We start from the raw sequence: 20,482 nt of genomic DNA on the forward strand, positions 1-20,482 counted from the left end.
AAAAGTTGTGCCAATTGTGTTCATACTTCAGCTATTCCAACATCCTTTAGTTTATCTTAAATGAGACATTCTCATCTTTGGGCTTTAATTATTCTGTTTAAAAATAAATTTTAAAAGATACTCTGAAGAGAAACTAAGAAAAAAAACAACAAATTAAAAGATTTACCATAATGCAGGTACATAAATATGAGCTAAAAATACTTTTAAATTAAAAATTAATCTTTTTTATTTTAAAAATTAATCTCATTAAAATTACAGATTAGGCTGGATAGAATTGATCCATTGCTGAAGCTTAAAAACAAACTAGCTATAAATGTTACTAGTTTTCTACACTGTTGTTACAAGACTTGACTGACATCCGTGATGTACTCTGCAATATTTTTGAAATGATGAAATGTGTGATCCAGAGACTTGAAATATTTCAATACTTGTGTATAGGAATTTTCTTCCATGAACTAGAAATGAAAAAAGTGAGAATGTTTCCTTGCTCAAATCACATTAAGTGGATTCCCTTACATTACTTGCATTCATTTTTAAGATAGTCATAAATGGTTACATAAAATACAGGAATATTATCTGTTGAAGAAGTTGATGGTTTTTATAGTCAATGTATGTATTCAAATGATAAATGTTTCTGCATAATCTCTGACCCAACAATACCATTCCATGCCACTCCAAGAATTCTTCCATCAAAAGTAAAAGCTCCAGGACATAAAGACATGAACCTCTATGTCCATTACTACATTTCTTGAAATCATAAAACTGTTTGGAACTTAATAAATGTTTATCAATGGGTTTTGACTGAATGAAATTATGGCTCACTCATAGTACACATTACTGGGCATCTACTAAAGGTAATATGGTAGTGATATATGCTAGATATCATTAATATAATAGAAACACAATGTACTAAAAGTGTTTTGCAACTAAAAATCACTATACATTGTATGGCTTTAAAAAGGAATGAAATGCTGCTACATGCTATAACATGGATAAACTTTGAAAACATTATGTTAAGTGAAAGAAGCCAGACACAAAAGGACAACTATTATATGATTCCACTTATATGAGGTAGTTAGAATAGGCAAATTATAAACCCAGAAAATAGAATAGAGTTAACCAGAGGCTAAGGGGAGGGGAGAAATAAGGGGTTATTGTTTAGTGCGTACAGTTTCTGTTTGGGATAACAAGAAAGGTCTTAAAATGGATAATGGTAATGGTTGCTCAACATTGTGAATGTACTTAATACCAATAAATGATACACTTAAAAATGGTTAAAATGGTAAATTTTACATTATGGGACATTTTACCAAAATAAAAAATAAAAATATACTATAAAATAAAGTAAAAATTTACCTCATACTAGGCATACTATGAAGTTTGCATAAAATTGCACTTATTTTAGGAGCTTATATGGTTATTATCATATTTGGGGACATGTAAAGAAAGCAACAGCTTAAGTAGTCCTCTTGAGTTCTTTCTCTCCATCTTTCCAACCTGGTGTTTTCTAGATTAATGGTTTTGTCACGCCTCTCTTTGAATACTAGCATCAGTAGGAATGCTAGCTAGTACTGGTTTCCTTAAGTATCAGCTAAAAAGTTTAATGTATTTTTATGCTGGTAATTGTTCTAGAACCTGGGAGGGATGTCATTGTTTTCTTAACTTGCCAAAAGCAAATATAGTACTGTAGACAGCATTACTAGAAAGAAATAGTAACTTTGAAGTAGACATATGTCCATCCTAAGCAAACTGAATATATTTCAAAGCAGACCACACCACTCAACTGCTGGCAATGTTCTTCCACATACTTGGCAGTATACTACTCGAAGTCTGAGAACTGTTTCTTTTTTGTAAAAATGATTTTGATTGGAAAACCCTGAATAAATCCTTTGGAATGTGTAACATTTAGAGCTCCTTCTGGGATTCCTTTTCCATGAATCAAGGTTCTTTGATTCACTATCCTCCTTGGCACTTGCTTCCTAGTCATCTCAGCAGCCTTTGTGCCAGTGCTAATGAAGAGCTCCCACTTTAGGTCCTAAAGCAGGGAGAACAATAAAAGGAGAACCTCATTTCAAGTACCAGAAATGTCTGGGCTATAAAGGACACACATATTGTCAAAGTAAGCCCAGAGTGGGGTGACATCACCAAGGTCATTCCTGGCTCCACGTCCCCCACAGGAGGAACAACTAACAATTATTTGGAAACAGGACACTATTTGAGAGAATCCTAGAACATGGAGGTGAGGCTGAAGCACCCCCGTGCACCACAGAGACCAAGACAGACTGCATTAGAAGGGTGAGAAAAGGAGCTTGACCACACTGCCCCTCCCCCAAGCCAGTGGAGCACCATGGGTGAGGTCTCCCCTGAACCTCTGGTTCCTCCAGTAGGGGAAGAGAACTGGGGGACAGCAAGCACCACCACTAGCATTGGGGTTGCTTTGTGGGAGCCACTGCTCTAATCTGCTCCACTGGGTTTGCAGGGGAATCTGCAGGGTTTGACCACTAAAAGTTGGACTGTGATGAAGGGGGAAGGGGCATGCAACAGCCAGCACATGGATTGTGACCGATGGAATTCATACCTGCAGTGCCCAAGTAGTGATCACAACTGGCACCTTTGCTTATCTACAGAGCCAGGTTGGTGGGACACTACAACCGGGGAACTCAGCAGGGTACAGATCCACCTGATATGCATCTGGCCCTTGAACCTGGTTTGCCCATACCCAGGGAAAGAGCAGAGTCACAGCCCACCCACTGTGGAGAGTGTCTTCTGGCCATCTGACCAAAAGGGCTGGCAATAAATCCTGGAAGCTATTTGGCCCAGTCGTGCTCCAGCCAAGAGGCAGGCAGCCAGAGCTCATCACTGGCTCTGGTACAAAGCAGAGCCAGTATCAGGTGTGGAGGGATCCTGTACCATGCACAGGCAGGGAGATTAATTCATATCCAAGGCTGAGAGGAGCTCCCAGCTCCTCCCAACTGGGGAGCCTGTTTGAGAAATTAAGAGTCGCCTGGAGTGCTCCCTCCTCATCCCACCCAGGCAAAGGAACTGGGACTAGCCCCATCCCATCTGCTGTGGAGAGTGTCTTCCTGGCCCATCTGACTAGAAGGATTGGTGACAACTCCTAGAAACTGTGCGGCCAAGCAGTGCTCAAGCCTAGAGAAGGGTAGACAGAGCTGATAGTCTGCAAAGCAAAGCCAGTGGCCTTGTTCAGCCACAGAACGTGGAGTGTGGATCAGCTTGAGTTAAGACAACAAAGAGCTTTACTGGCTTTAGAGCTGCTTCTCCTGCTGCACCCAGGCAGGAAATCTAATTCATAGCCCTACTCATCACTGAATACAGCCTTCAGCACGTCCAACTGGGGACCCTAACCAGAGAACATGGGAAGCTGTACAGCCCATTAAACAGCCCTAGATACAGTGGCACTTGAACAGACAGCACAGCCTGTGGCCTCCCCCTTCTGCAGGGCAAAACCAGTGCCCTCACCTGACCAGGGAATTAAGTGCACACTCTGGCCTGATTTGGGTTCCCAAACAATGAACTATACAGGCTCTGGGTCCTGTCCAGAGCCAGGTCCTATACAAGCTCTGATTCTCTGCCAGGAAACTAATTCATAGCCCCATGTACTACTGCTACTGAATATAATACCCAGTTAAGTCTGGAGGAAGAGCCCAATTATTCAGATATGCAGATACCAATGTAAGGAATCAAGGATCACAAAAATTAGGCAAATAGGACACCACCAAAGGAAAGTAATAAAACTCCAATAACTGACCTTAAAAAAATGAAGATCTGGGCTTCCCTGGTGGTGCAGTGGTTGAGAGTCCGCCTGCCGATGCAGGGGATGCGGGTTCGTGCCCCGGTCCGGGAGGATCCCACATGCCGCAGAGTGGGCTGGGCCCATGAGCCATGGCTGCTGAGCCTGCACGTCTGGAGCCTGTGCTCCGCAATGGGAGAGGCCACAACAGTGAGAGGCCCACACACCGCAAAAAAAAAAAAAAAAAAAAAAAAAGAATATCTATGAACTGTCAAAGAATTCAGAATAATCCTCCTAAGGAAGTTTAGTGAACTACAAGAAAGCACAGACAGCTAAGTGAAATTAGGAAAACAATTCATGAACAAGACAAGAAGTTTGACAAGGAAGTAGCAACATCAAAGAAACAGGAACACTAGATTTTAAAAATACAATAACTGAACTGAAGAATTCAATAGAAAGTTTCAAAGGTAGATTCGACCATGCAGAAGAAAGAATCAGCAAACTGGAGGACAGGACTTTAGAAATTACCCAGTGAAAGGAACAAAAAGGAAAAGAATAAAAAGAGTGAAGAAAGCCTATGGAAATTATGGGACACAATAAAGTAAACAATGTTCATGTATGGGAATTCCAGAAGAAGAAAAGAGAGAGAGAAAGGGAAAAAAAGTATATTTAAAGCAATAATGGATGAAACCTTCCCAAACCTAGGATGAGAAATGGACATCCATATCCATGAAGTCCAAACAAGCCCAAATAGGTTGAACTCAAATAGGGCTACTCTGAGACACATTGCAATTAAATCATCAAAAGTCAAAAACAAAGAAAGAATTTTAAGACCAGCAAGAGAAAAGAGAGAAGTTACATACAAGGGAACCCTGGGATAATTGGATATTCACATGTAAAAGAATGAAATTGGACCAATATCTTTTTTTTTTTTTCTTTTTGCGGTATGCGGGCCTCTCACTGTTGTGGCTTCTCCCGTTGCGGAGCACAGGCTCCGGACGCGCAGGCCCAGCGGCCATGGCTCACGGGCCCAGCCGCTCCGCGGCATATGGGATCCTCCCAGACCGGGGCACGAACCCGTATCCCCTGCATCGGCAGGCGGACTCTCAACCACTGCGCCACCAGGGAGGCCCCAATATCTTATACCACTCACAAAACTAACTTGAATTGGATTAAAGACTCAAATGTAAGACCTGAAACTGCAACTGCCAGAAGAAAACATAGGAATAAAGCTCATTACATGGGTTTGGTAATGACTTTTTGGATATGACACTGAAAACACAAACAACAAAATAAAAAATAAACAAATGGAACTACATCAAACTAAAAAGCTTCTGCACAGCAAACGAAAACAAAAACAAATCAACAAAGTGATTGAAAAGACAACCTATAGAATGCGAAAAACATATTTGTAAACCATATATCTGATAAGGGTTAATATCCAAACTAAATTAAAAATTCATACAAATCAATAGCAAAAAAAAAATACCCAATTAAAAAAATGAGCAAAGGAGCCGAATAGACATTCCTCCAAAGAAGACACACGAAAAGCCAACAGGTACATGAAAAGATGCTCAATACCACTAGTCATTAGGGAAATGCACATTAAAACCACATTGAGATATTACCTCACACCTGTTAGAACAGTCATCCTCAAAAATGTCAAGAGATAACAAATGCTCGTGAGGATGTGGAGAAAAGGGAAGCCTTGTGCTGTTGGTGGGATTGTAGATTGGTAAAGCCAGTATGGAAAACAGTATGGAGGATCCTCAAAAATTAAGACTAGAACTACATATATCTAGCAACTCCACTTCTGGGAATATATCCAAAGAAAATGAAAACACTAACTCAAAAAGATATCTGCACCCCCATGTTCATAGCAGCATTATTTATAATAGCCAAGACATGGAAACAATCTAAGTGCCCATTGATGGACAAATGGGTAAAGAGGTTGTTTTATATATTTATAGATATATACGTATTATATGTATACACACACACACACACACTGAAATATTATTCATCTGTAAGAAAACAAAGAAATGCTACCATTTGAGACAACAGAAATGGACCTTGAAGGCTTTATGCTAAGTTAAATAAGTCAGAGAAAGAAAGGCAAACACTATATGATCTCACTTATATGTGGAACCTAAAAAAAAAGAAAACAATCATAGAAAAAGAGATCAGACCTGTGGTTACAGGAGACAGAGGGTCAGGGGAGGGGAAATTGGAGGAAGATGGTCAAAGGTACAAGCTTCCAATTGTAAGATAAATACATACTATGGACATAATGTACAACATGATGACTACAGCTAACACTGAGGTGTGATATATAGAAAAATCGTTAAGAATAAATTCTAAGCATTCTCTTCACAGAAAAGTATTATTTGATCTCATTTATATAAATTTGTGTGTTTGTGTGAGAGAGAAGGACAGAATACAAAAATGCAAAAAGAAAAGTTGTAAAGTACGAAGCTGCTTAGGTTTATATCTCAATCTATAAGAGATAACAATTTGTTTAATTTTAATAGGTACAAAAATAAATATTAAGCATAGAACAAGCAAAAAGAAAAACTGAGCCCAGCGTAGATGTCCTTAAAGCATTTGCAAAGGAGGGCTTTATTAGGTCCGCGAACACCTGCAATTACAGGCAAAATTCTATGTGTGTGTGTTGTGTATGTACTTGGGGAGTGGACGCATAGCCTTTAGTGAATTATTAAAGGGGATGTTAAGACCCAAAAGTTTAAAAAGCACTGGAAAGCCTGACCACAAAACCATTTTAAACTACTCTGATTATGTTTTTATAGTTTTCCTTCACTCGTAACACTTCAAAGAACAGCATGTGAATGTGGAAAGAATCTCTGCCATTTAGGTAAGATCTCTGAGTCTCAGTGTAAAATTAGCATATAGTAGAAGGATGAAATTATACACCATAGATGAAAGTACCTAGCAGAGCGCTTTAAGACTAGTACTTATTTATGCAAGACATCTTCCCCTGCTTACTTGTTTTCAGTAGAATGAAAGCATACTGAAAGCTGGTACAATGTCTTCTTTAAAGTTTTCTTTTGTAATGCTTACTATGCTTTTTGATACGGATGAGCCAATATCCACTTAAGGGCATGTAAGCTCACAATAACTTTTGTTGAATATAACTGTTTGAATGTACTTTCACTATATTATTATATAGGGATTTTAAACTAAAATGTACCTGCACACACTATTTAGAGCCTAACTTGGATATTTGAGTAGGTGGATATACACCCCTGGAAAATAATAGCTAATTTCTTCACTAAAATCAAATTGCTGAACATCTACTTTGCATATACATAGCTAGGCACTGTATTATGAGTTTCAGGTAATAAAAAGTTGTTAGTCAAAGACTCTGCTCCCTAGGGTTATTTTACAACAGCAAATCATGTTCAAACTAAAGGATAGACCAAAATAGAAAGTGCCACAGGCGTTTAGACAAGGGAGAAACACATCTGAAATGAGAAGGAAGGTGGGTATGGGGAAGGGTTCATGGAAGAGGCAGTGTATGCTGTGAGCAAGGTTTCAACGTGTAGCAGGGTGAGTGAAAGGAACAAATGAAGACATATAGTCGTGATATCATGAGGCACAAACTAGAAATAAACAGCACTTGTTCTAGGCTGGTCATGAGGTAATTTAAGGGGATTAGTGAGAAACTAGATAAAGAGATATCTCTTTATGTATTACTTATTAATAATACTTTTGAACACAAGTATTTAATTAAAAAAAGAACAATATAGGGATAGGAGACTAGGAGGTACAAACTATTATTATAAAATGAGCTATAAGGATATACTGCATAGCACAGAAAATATAGCCAATATTTTATAACTATAAATGGAGTATAACCTTTAAGAATTGTGAGTCACTATATTTTACACCTGTAACTTATATAATATTACACATCAACTATACTTCAATTAAAAATGCTATTTTAGTGAATAAAACACTAAGCAGTAAAATTTTTAAAAAAGAACTTAGAAGAGAACTTAAAAATAAAGACATAAAGAGCAGGTTGAAACAGCGCAGAAATCTGGCAATTAAGAGGCCATTGATAACTTTCAAAATAGCACTTTTTCTACCTATTCTCAGTGGAGGCAAAGCCTTATGAATCCTACTATTTCTTTTTCTGTTTTTCAAAATCTCAGGATAAGTCTACTTCAATTGTAGCTAATGGCAGTAAAGCAGCACCAGAAAATGCCTTTTGTAAAGAGAGGGCAACTTTGTGAATCCTAAGTGGGTACTCAAGTCTTAAATTACTGATAACACTGACCACCCACCAGACTAAATGTTTTTTTTTACGTGATTGGAAAGCAACAGATTGATTTCAATTCTATCTTGTCATATCTACAAAAAAGTTCCTACAGTTCATTTAGCAACTAATAGAATACATCCTTCTATTTGGTATTACTCCTCCTTAACACGGGGCAATTAATTTTTCCTTTCTCTGGGAAACGTTTTTAACAAAGGAAATAGAGTCATAAATTAATTTCGGTTAGGAAATCATACAACTATTTCTACCTAGGGCTTTGAATTTAGAAACTTTCCTCAGAAATTGTTTAAATATAACGAAGTCCAAATTCAGAAATACCTTAAATTTAATTATCTTAGTTGCACTAAAATAACAAATTCTATTTTCTATCTTGTTTTCTTTCTTCCCCAGAAGGCTTCTCCAACCCTAATCCATAACTTAATGCATTCATCTCACCTATAAAATCACTGGCAGGTATGATGCCGGCTTTGGCGGCTCCAGTCGCCTAATCCTGACCCATTTCTTGCCAAAGAACTCAGTTTCTTCAGAAACCAAGTAACAGACATTTCAATTTCTAACCATCATTAGCATATTTTCATGTACTAATACTCAACATAAAAACACCTTTCAAAATTACAGAAATTTTTACTGTACTTAAGATCAATTGCACTAACCTGTATTTCATAAACCTTGGGCTACTTTCAAAAAAATGAATTATTATTTTAATATGTTTTTCACCTATTATTCAGAATAATTATTCATATAATTAAATATTTTACAATTAGGTAAGAAAGGTGGAAAATCCGATTTCGGAGGAAGATGGCGGAAGAGTAAGACGCGGAGATCACCTTCCTCCCCACAGATACATCAGAAATTCATCTACACGTGGAACAACTCCTACAGAACACCTACTGAACGCTGACAGAAGACCTCAGACCCCCAAAAGGCAAGAAACTCCCCACATACCTGGGTAGGGCAAAAGAAAAAAAGAATAAACAGAGACAATAGGATAGGGACGGGACCTGCACCAGTGGGAGGGAGCCGTGAAGGAGGAAAGGTTTCCACACACTACAAGCCCCTTCGCGGGCGGAGACTGCAGGTGGCGGAGGGGGAAAGCTTAGGAGTAGCGGAGGAGAGCACAGCAACAGGGTTGTGGAGGGCAAAGCGGAGAGATTCCGGCACAGAGGATCGGTGCCCTCAGGCACACACCAGCCCGAGAGGCTTGTCTGCTTGGCCGCCGGGGCGGGCGGGGCTGGGAGCTGAGGCTCGGGTATTGGCTTTCAGTCGGAGCGCAGGGAGTGGACTGGGGCTGGCGAAAGGACGAGAGCCTGAAGGGGTTAGTGCACCACGGCTAGCCCGGAGGGAGTCCGGGGAAAGGGTCTGGAGCTGCCGAAGAGGCAAGAGACTTTTTTCCCTTTTGTTTCCTGGTGCACGAGGAGAGGGCATTAAGAAGGCTGCTTGGGGAAGCGCCGGAGACAGGCGCGAGCCGCGGGTAAGGCGCGGACCTCGGAGACGGGCGTGAGATGCTGGGGCTACTGCCGCCGCCGCCGCCGCCGCCACCGCCGCCGGGCCTGTGTGCGAGCGCGGGTCACTGTCCGCCCCGCCTTCCGGGGGGCCTGTGCACCCCGCCACTGCCGGGGTCCCAGGATCCGGGGACGGCTTTCCCGGGAAAGCGCACGGAGCGCCACGGGCTGCTGCAACGTCACGGCGGCCTCTGCCGCCGCAGGCCCGCCCCACACTGCGCGCCCCTCCCTCCCCTCTGCCGGAGTGAGCCAGAGCCCCCGAATCAGTGGCTCCTTTAAACCCGTCCTGTCTGAGTGAAGAACGGACGCCCTCCGGCGACCTACGCGCAGAGGCGGGGCCAGGTCCAAGGCTGAGACCCGGGAGCTGTGAGAACAGAGCAGAGACAGGGAAATCTCTCTGTGCAGCCTCGGAGGCAGCGGATTAAAGCTCCACGGTCCATTTGATGTGCCCTGTGTCTGTGGAGTGCATGAATGGACAGCGAATCATCCCAAATTTAGGAAGTGGAATTTGAGGACAACATTTAAGACTTTCCCCCCTTTTCCTCTTTTTACAACGAATTATCCCAAATTAAGGAGGTGGACTTAGAGAGCAAGATTTCAGACTTCTCGCCCTTTTCCTTTTTTTACAACGAATTATCCCAAATTGAGGAGGTGGACTTGGAGAGCAAGATTTTTGATTTTTCCCCCTGCTCTCTTTTTGTGAATGTGTATGTGTAATCTTCTGTGTAAGATTCTCTCTGTATAGCTTAGCTTCCACCATATGTCCCAGGGTTCTATCGGGCCGTTTTTTTTTCAATAATTACTTTTTAATTTTAATAACGCTACTATATTTCATATTTTATTCTATTTTACTTTACCTGCTCTTTTTTTCCTACCTTCCCTTCCTCCCTCCCTCCCTCGGCTCCTCCTTTCTTTCTTTCTTTTTCTTTCCTCCCTCCCACCCTTCTTCTTTCCACTTTCTTTTTCTTTCCTTCATCCCTCTCTCCCTCCTGTCTTTCTTTCTTTCGTTCCTTCCTTCCTCCCTCCCTCCCTTCTTCCATTCACTCTTCCTTTTACTTTCATTCCTCACTCCCTCCCTCCCTCCTTTCTTTCTTTCCATCCTTCCTGCCTCCCTCCTTTCTCTCTTTCTTCCTTCCTTCCTTCCTTTCTTCCCTTCTTCCTTTCTTTCCCTCTCTCTTTCTTTCTTCTACTAATTCTTTCTTTCTACTTTTTCTCCCTGTTATTCTGAGCCGGGTGGATGAAAGGCTCTTGGTGCTGCAGCCAGGAGTCAGTGCTGTGCCTCTGAAGTGGGAGAGCCAACTTCAGGACACGGGTCCACAAGAGACCTCCCAGCTCCACATAATATCAAGCAGCAAAACTCTCCCAGAGATCACCATCTCAACACCAGCACCCAGCTTCAGTCAACGACGAGCAAGCTACAGTGCTGGTCACCCTATGCCAAGCAACTAGCAAGGCAGGAACACAACCCCACCCATTAACAGAGAGGCTGCCTAAAAACATAATAAGGCCACAGGCACCCCAAAACACACCACCAGACGTGGACCTGTCCACCAGAAAGACAAGATCGAGCCTCAACCACCAGAACACAGGCATTAGTCCCCCCCACCAGGAAGCCTACACAACCTACTGAAACAACCTTAGCCACTGGGGACAGACACCAAAAACAACGGGAACTACGAATCTGCAGCCTGCAAAAAGGAGACCCCAAACACAGTAAGATAAGCAAAATGAGAAGACAGAAAAACACACAGCAGGTGAAGGAGCAAGATAAAAACCTACCAGACCTAACAAATGAAGAGGTAATAGGCAGTCTACCTGAAAAAGAATTCAGAATAATGATGGTAAAGCTGATCCAAGATTCTATTTCCAAGATCCATAATCTTGGAAATAGAATAGACAAAATGCAAGAAACAGTTAACAGGGACCTAGAAGAACTAAAGATGAATCAAGCATCGATTAAAAACACAATAAATGAAATGAAAAATACTCTAGATGGGATCAATAGCAGAATAACTGAGGCAGAAGAACGGATAAGTGAGGTGGAAGATAAAATAGTGGAAATAACTGATGCAGAGCAAAATAAAGAAAAAAGAATGAAAAGAACAGAGGACAGTCTCAGAGACCTCTGGGACAACATTAAACGCACCAACATTCGAATTATAGGGGTTCCAGAAGAAGAAGAGAAAAAGAAAGGGACTGAGAAAAGATTTGAAGAGATTATAGTTGAAAACTTCCCTAATATGGGAAAGGAAATAGTGAATCAAGTCCAGGAGGCACAGAGAGTCCCATACAGAATAAATCCAAGGAGAAATACACCAAGACACATATTAATCAAACTGTCAAAAATTAAACACAAAGAAATCATATTAAAAGCAGCAAGGGAAAAGCAACAAATAACACACAAGGGAATCCCCATCAGGTTAACAGCTGATCTCTCAGCAGAAACTCTACAAGCCAGAAGGGAGTGGCAGGACATAATTAAAGTGATGAAGGAGAGAAACCTGCAACCAAGATTACTCTACCCAGCAAGGATCTCATTCAGATTTGATGGAGAAATTAAAAACTTTACAGACAAGCAAAAGCTGAGAGAGTTCAGCACCACCAAACCAGCTTTACAACAAATGCTAAAGGAACTTCTCTAGGCAAGAAACACAACAGAAGGAATATACCTACAATAACGAACCCAAAGCAATTTAGGAAATGGGATTAGGAACATACATATCAATAAATACCTTAAATGTAAACGGACTAAATGCTCCCACCAAAAGACACAGAGTGGCTGAATGGATACAAAAACAAGACCCATATATATGCTGTCTACAAGAGACCCACTTCAGACCTAGAGACACTTACAGATTGAAAGTAAGGGGATGGAAAAAGATATTCCATGCAAATGGAAATCAAAAGAAAGCTGGAGTAGCAATTCTTATATCAGACAAAATAGACTTTAAAATAAAGACTATTAGAAGAGACAAAGAAGGACACTACATAACGATAAAGGGATCGATCCAAGAAGAAGATATAACAATTGTAAATATTTATGCACCCAACATAGGAGCACCTCAATACATAAGGCAAATACTAACAGCCATAAAAGGGGAAATCGACAGTAACACAATCATAGTAGGGGACTTTAACACCCCACTTTCACCAATGGACAGATCATCCAAAATGAAAATAAATAAGGAAACACAAGCTTGAAATGATACATTAAACAAGATGGACTTAGTTGATATTTATAGGACATTCCATCCAAAAACAACAGAATACACATTTTTCTCAAGTGCTCATGGAACATTCTCCAGGATAGATCATATCTTGGGTCACAAATCAAGCCTCGGTAAATTTAAGAAAATTGAAATTGTATCAAGTATCTTTTCAGACCACAATGCTATGAGACTAGACATCAATTACAGGAAAAGAGCTGTAAAAAATACAAACACATGGAGGCTAAACAATACACTATTCAATAACGAAGTGATCACTGAAGAAATCAAAGAGGAAATAAAAAAATACCTAGAAACAAATGACAATGGAGACATGACGACCCAAAACCAGTGGGACGCAGCAAAAGCAGTTCTAAGGGGGAAGTTTATAGCAATACAATCCCACCTTAAGAAACAGGAAACATTTCGAGTAAACAACCTGACCCTGCACCTAAAGCAATTAGAGAAAGAAGAACAAAAAACCCCCAAAGTTAGCAGAAGGAAAGAAATCATAAAGATCAGATCAGAAATAAATGAAAAAGAAATGAAGGAAACGATAGCAAAGATCAACCAAACTAAAAGCTGGTTCTTTGAGAAGATAAACAAAATTGACAAACCATTAGCCAGACTCATCAAGAAAAGAAGGGAGAAGACTCAAATCAATAGAATTAGAAATGAAGAAGGAGAAGTAACAACTGACACTGCAGAAATACAAAAGATCATGAGAGATTACTACAAGCAACTCTATGCCAATAAAATGGACAACCTGGAAGAAATGGACAAATTCTTAGAAATGCACAACCTGCCAAGACTGACTCAGGAAGAAATAGAAAATATGAATAGACCAATCACAAGCACTGAAATTGAAACTGTGATTAAAAATCTTCCATCAAACAAAAGCCCAGGACCAGATGGCTTCACAGGCGAATTCTATCAAACATTTAGAGAAGAGCTAACACCCATCCTTCTCAAACTCTTCCAAACAATATCAGAGGAAGGAACACTCCCAAACTCATTCTACGAGGCCACCATCACCTTGATACCAAAACCAGGCAAGGATGTCACAAAGAAAGAAAACTACAGGCCAATATCACTGATGAACATAGATGCAAAAATCCTCAACAAAATACTAGCAAACAGAATCCAACAGCACATCAAAATGATCATACACCATGATCAAGTGGGGTTTATTCCAGGAATGCAAGGATTCTTCAATATATGCAAATCAATCAATGTGATACACCATATTAACAAGTTGAAGGAGAAAAACCATATGATCATCTCAATAGATGCAGAGAAAGCTTTCGACAAAATTCAACACCCATTTATGATAAAAACCCTGCAGAAAGTAGGCATAGAGGGAACTTTCCTCAACATAATAAAGGCCATATATGACAAACCCACAGCCAACATTGTCCTCAATGGTGAAAAACTGAAACCATTTCCACTAAGATCGGGAACAAGACCAGGCTGCCCACTCTCACCACTCTTATTCAACTTAGTTTTGGAAGTTTTAGCCACAGCAATCAGAGAAGAAAAGGAAATAAAAGGAATCGAAATTGGAAAAGAAGAAGTAAAGCTGTCACTGTTTGCAGATGACATGATACTATACATAGAGAATCCTAAAGATGCTACCGAAAAACTACTAGAGCTAATCAATGAATTTGGTAAAGTAGCAGGATACAAAATTAATGTACAGAAATCTCTGGCATTCCTGTACACTAATGATGAAAAATCTGAAAATGAAATCAAGAAAACACTCCCATTTACCACTGCAACAAAAAGAATAAAATATCTAGGAATAAACCTACCTAAGGAGACAAAAGACCTGTATGCAGAAAATTATAAGACACTGATGAAAGAAATTAAAGATGATACAAATAGATGGAGAGATATACCATGCTCCTGGATTGGAAGAATCAATATTGTGAAAATGACTCTACTACCCAAAGCAATCTACAGATTCAATGCAATCCCTATCAAACTCCCACTGGCATTTTTCACAGAACTAGAACAAAAAATTTCACAATTTGTTTGGAAAAACAAAAGACCACGAATAGCCAAAGCAATCTTGAGAACGAAAAACGGAGCTGGAGGAATCAGGCTCCCTGACTTCAGACTATACTACAAAGCTACAGTAATCAAGACAGTGTGGTACTGGCATAAAAACAGAAAGATAGATCAGTGGATCAGGATAGAAAGCCCAGAGATAAACCCACGCACATATGGCCAACTTATCTTTGATAAAGGAGTCAGGAATGTACAGTGGAGAAAGGACAGCCTCTTCAATAAGTGGTGCTGGGAAAACTGGACAGGGACATGTAAAAGTTTGAGATTAGATCATTCCCTAACACCATACACAAAAATAAGCTCAAAATGGATTAAAGACTTAAATGTAAGGCCAGAAACTATCAAACTCTTAGAGGAAAACATAGGTAGAACACTCTATGACATCAATCACAGCAAGATCCTTTTGGACCCACCTCCTAGAGAAATGGAAATAAAAACAAAGATAAACAAATGGGACCTAATGGAACTTCAAAGCTTTTGCACAGCAAAGGAAACCATAAACAAGACCAAAAGACAACCCTCAGAATGGGAGAAAATATTTGCAAATGAAGCAACTGACAAAGGATTAATCTCCGAAATTTATAAACAGCTCATGCAGCTCAATAGCAAAAAAACAAACAACCCAATCCAAAAATGGGCAGAAGACTTAAATAGGCATTTCTCCAAAGAAGATATACAGACTGCCAACAAACACATGAAAGAATGCTCAAGATCATTAATCATTAGAGAAATGCAAATCAAAACTACAATGAGATATCATCTCACACCAGTCAGAATGGCCATCATCAAGAAATCTAGAAACAATAAATGCTGGAGAGGGTGTGGAGAAAAGGGAACACTCTTGCACTGCTGGTGGGAATGTGAATTGGTACAGCCACTATGGAGAACAGTACGGAGGTTCCTCAAAAAACTAAAAATAGAAGTACCATATGAGCCAGCAATCCCACTACTAGGCATATACCCTGAGAAAACCATAATTCAAAAAGAGACATGTACCAAAATGTTCATTGCAGCTCTATTCACAATAGCCCGGAGCTGGAAACAACCTAAGTGTCCATCATCGGATGAATGGATAAAGAAGATGTGGCACATATATACAATGGAATATTACTCAGCCATAAAAAGAAACGAAACTGAGCTATTTGTAATGAGGTGGATAGACCTAGAGTCTGTCATACAGAGTGAAGTAAGTCAGAAAGAGAAAGACAAATACCGTATGCTAACACATATATACAGAATTAAAAAACAAATGTCATGAAGAACCTAGGGGTAAAACGGGAATAAAGACACAGACCTACTTGAGAATGGACTTGAGGATATGGGGAGGGGGAAGGCTAAGCTGTGACAAAGCGAAAGAGAGGCATGGACATATGTACACTACCAAACGTAAGGTAGATAGATAGAGGGAAGCAGCCGCAGAGCACAGGGAGATCAGCTCGGTGCTTTGTGACCGCCTGGAGGGGTGGGAAGGGGAGGGTGGGAGGGAGGGAGATGCATGAGGGAAGGGATGTGGGAACAGATGTATATGTATGACTGATTCACTTTGTTATAAAGCAGAAACTAATAAAAATAAATAAATAAATAAATACATTGGGGGAAGAAAAAAAGAAAGGTGGAAAATAGTTTTGCTATTCTTGTTCTTTGTTCTCTCTTCTAGTTGGTGTGCCTGAGTCAAAATTTTAGAATATTGAAAATTTAATATTTCAAACCCAAACCACATTTAAAGATAATAATAACAACCAGCCAAAAGAATATCGGTCCAGAGGTTTGCATGGTCCGGGGAACAATTCTCTGAGTGGGCCACTTGGAGTGGGATTTGCCCACCCCCCTCCACTCCTTCTGCCTCATATACTGAAGATAGAGACAAAGAAACCAACTCAAATCTTTCCAAAGTGTATTTATAAATAGAGAATTTGTAATCAGAAAAACAATAACAATATATAATAGAAGTAACATGATTTTTCAGAACCAGTATCTTGTTCTAAAGCAATATATAAAAAAGAAGGTTAGCTATAAACCCTGGACCTCTTTTTCATTGATCTCCTATTTTAATTTGTTAAAATAAAATCCATGGCCTTTTGAGTCAAACTGTCTCTTTAATTTCAGATTTAAAGATAACAAATCTCTTCTTAAATGGAATATTGGCACACAGACACCACACAGTCTGGCTTATTGCAACTGTTCTCTGTTGGTGAAGTGGCACATTTGTAATCCCCACCATAGCAATCTTCACTATTTCACAGAATATCATTCAATTGTACATCCCTAGGTGGCAACAAGAATGGGCACTTGAGCTCAGCAGCAAAGCGTTTGTGGGGAAATCCTAGGTCAGAACCCCTAAAAGGGGAGACTAACTTGAGGATGCCCAAATAACCTGAGGTTTACCTTGGCCACCTCCCCTGGCTTTCTGACTGCCTGTGGGAAAAGCCTCTCTGGAAACTCTTTTGAGGTTATTGGGGGAATCCTAGGACAAACACACTGCTTGCTTTTGCAGGAGGACTTGCCCCATACCCTACCCAGCTAGGTGTCTCACAACCTAGCTGGACTAAAAAAGCTTCAAGAAAAACGGGACAGACTGACATTTGCATTTCTACTTCCACCTATTCTTATGCACGTGGAGCAAAATATGTAGGTATAGCCCTCTTTCTCACACCCCAACAGATCCTGCTGTCCTCGAAACCCATCTGGTAGCTGCAGTGACTACAATGAAGGGAGTTATCTGAAACCATGTTGGTACTGAGTTTAAAGGATTTTTCATGCCATGCATTTTGGGGAAGGACACAGATAATAGTCCAAACATGGTATAAGGCAATGCCCTTTCTGGGTCCTTGAAAAATCAGTCACGGAACAGAGGTGGTGGACAGGAGCTGACAAGAGCTGGCTTGTTAATGAGCACAGCATCCCCGGGGTGGGGGGTGGGGGAATCCATGAAATGATTGACAAGAGAAGATGGTAAATGAAGGGAGAAGTGGGGACAAGTGCTGCTCAACCCAAGCTGAACTCCAGGAGGTAAGTTTCTCCTCTAATTGGAGATTCTTTCTAAAGGTTCAGTATTGAAGTGGGTGTTTGACGTTGAAATGTGCAGACCCATTCTAATAACTGGAAGGGGAGAAGACTGAGGAAGGCAAAAGAAGAGGGAAGATTTCCGATTACTTCTCCAGGCTGCTGACAAGAACCTGCTGCTCGCAAACCAAAAATAACCAAGCGAAGGTTGAAGGTAGCAACGTAAAAGTGCAACTCAAATTATTTTACATTCTGAATCCTCTTCAATATCTAAGCGAGTGTGGCACAGCAATGGTTGATTATCTTAAGATTACAGAGGCTGACCGCCTTCTTTGTTTGCCCACTAACACCGCTCCTCCAATAATCTCAAGCACTTGGCTGATTGATAATTCAATTCCAGTTGCTGCTCCTTTTCCCATTGCAGAAGGCGGCAGGGATATTCCCCTTCTTCCCTCTGTATTACAAACCCCATTAGTGTGGCCGAGGCTAATAATAGCCGGGCTGCTTACCTTCTCCGGAGGGATCGAATCAGCGCATGTCCCCGCGCCGGCTGCCCCGGGGCCGCAGTGCCGCCGCGCCGGGTCTGTGCTTGGTCAGTTCGGCCGGCCCCCACCCCACCTGCCAGCTGCAGCAGCTGCTCCCGCCGCTTCCGCCGCCGAGCTCCGGCCGCAGGAAGTCATCCCCCGCGCCGGGCCGGATCGCCACATTCCGCGCCAGCCGCGGGGGGAGAGGGGCCTCTTCCTGCTGCGGGGACCGGCTCCTGGAAACTGCGCTCAAAGATCGCTACCCTTCCCGGTTGTAGGGTTATTTTCTAGGAATGCTTTTACAGAAGAAGCGTCGCCGGCTGGTGGACCGAGAGAGAAGAGCCAGAGTGACTTTCTCTGCAGAGCGCCTTACCTCTGAGCGCTCCCCTGTCACTCCCGCGGCATGCACAGCTCCATTCCGCTGTGTGGGTTTTCCACCCTCTTCATCTTCCTTATCTGTATTGTTCATTTCGCTGAATTTGAGAGTGGGATTAGCTTTGAAGATATCATTCAAACACTCCGAAAATATTTTAAATTGGCGACTAGTTTTTCCAAGCCCCTGTAGCAAGCTCCACTTTCCCTCAACACACACACACACACACATACACACACACACACAGTTACTCGCACGTACACACCCAGCCAAACCACTCACAATTAGGAAAGCTGGGACCTCTCGCCCTCTTGCCTACGTAATGGAACAGGAAACTCCCAAAGGAGTGGGGAAGTAGGACCGGCTAGCGAAAGCACTCGTGGAAAGAGAGAGGGGTCGCCCCAAGATTTTGTTGCTGTTCAGTAGTGTCCTTAGTGGACAGATGTTCCCCCTCTAACCCCCTGGCCCCGCCCCAAGTGGAATGGCTGGTCTGGTGACAGCTGTAACATTTGGACACAAAGAAGCTGAAGCCACATTAACAGGTGGCTGCATCTCTTTCTTTCCCGAAGGATTTATCAGAATTGGCTTTAGGAATAATATTAGCATATACGTATATAATAAACCCTTTCCTTCTCTTTAAATTGGCACCAGCTATTAACAGGTTTCTCTCTCTCTCTCATTTTCCTCCCTCCCTCCTTCCCTTCCTCCCTCTCCTAAGCTGACCAGATCATCAGTTTCCGGACTTAAGGGGGAAAAAAAGGCCAAGGATGTGCTCTCTTTACAGCTGAACCAGGGCTTATTTTCCCGGTGTTCAGCCATTCCCAAGTAGAGAGGCTTTTTGACCCTAGGGTTCTCTGTGAGTGAACTTCTCACATTCAGCTTGCTTTTGGAATTGCCCATCACTAGGTCCAGGCCAGTTTTATCCTTGGATTTGTCCAGCAACCTAAACAGTATAATTGCACAAGGCCAAGGCAGTACTTTTAATCTAGGAAGAGTTCCCAACTCTCTGTTTAGCAGTTCCAAAATTAGGAGGTAGTGTAGCAAACAGTTTCAACAAGGCTCAGTAAGAATTCTTGACCCTAGAATGCGGGCTTTTAAAAAGCTGGAACAACCTAATTCATCTCTCTGAGTTTCACTTTCATAAAATTAGACCTCACCAAAGAGCAGGGGATTCTTAATATGTATCAAAGTGTATGTGGAATCTGGATGGGAATATTACATCTTTAATTTCACTAACCTCTAGCTGCAATTTAGTATTTAGCATGTCCTTTAAATCTAAATGCAGACAACAAACCACAATAATATTAGGAGTACCTGTGACTATATCCCCAGCAGATACCACAGACAATTTCCTAAGGCAGTTTTTATAGATATCTCAAAGTATCACTAGTCTGATGTTACAATCAAATCATCATTACCTTTTTTGTTTTATCTAATAGACTATATCTATTTTAGAATGGTTTTAGATATACAGAAAAATTAAGGGGATAATACAGAGTTCTTATATATCTCATTCCCAATTTCCTCGATTATTGACACCGTACACCAGTGTGGTACCTTTTTTACAATTAATGAGCCAATATTAATACAATAATATTAACCAGAGTCTGTACTTTATTCAGATTTCCTTGGCTTTTGCCTAGTGTCCTTAATTCCATTTCAGGCTTCCATCCAGGACACCACATTACATTTAGTTATCAAGCCCCCTTAGGCTCCTCTGGGCTGTGGTAGTTTCTCAGGCTTTTCTTGTTTT

General features: G+C 41.0%; 1 long non-coding RNA gene across 3 annotated transcripts; it reads right to left on the reverse strand.

Moving 5' to 3' along the window:
• Window positions 1-765: 765 nt before the first annotated feature.
• On the reverse strand, window positions 766-18,953 carry LOC308610319. 3 transcript variants are annotated; one of them, XR_014014510.1, is made up of 3 exons: window positions 18,730-18,953; window positions 3,770-3,931; window positions 766-2,035 (listed from the first exon to the last, which is right to left on the reverse strand). It is a non-coding gene; the product is annotated as an uncharacterized lncRNA (long non-coding RNA). The 3 variants fall into 3 exon arrangements; XR_014014511.1 differs by lacking the exon at window positions 18,730-18,953 and adding an exon at window positions 8,487-8,539; XR_014014512.1 differs by lacking the exon at window positions 18,730-18,953 and having other exon boundaries at window positions 3,770-6,496.
• Window positions 18,954-20,482: the final 1,529 nt, after the last annotated feature.

This window comes from Mesoplodon bidens, assembly GCF_964165515.1.
Source record: "Mesoplodon bidens genome assembly, contig: HAP1_SCAFFOLD_197, whole genome shotgun sequence".
Lineage (NCBI taxonomy): Eukaryota > Metazoa > Chordata > Mammalia > Artiodactyla > Ziphiidae > Mesoplodon > Mesoplodon bidens.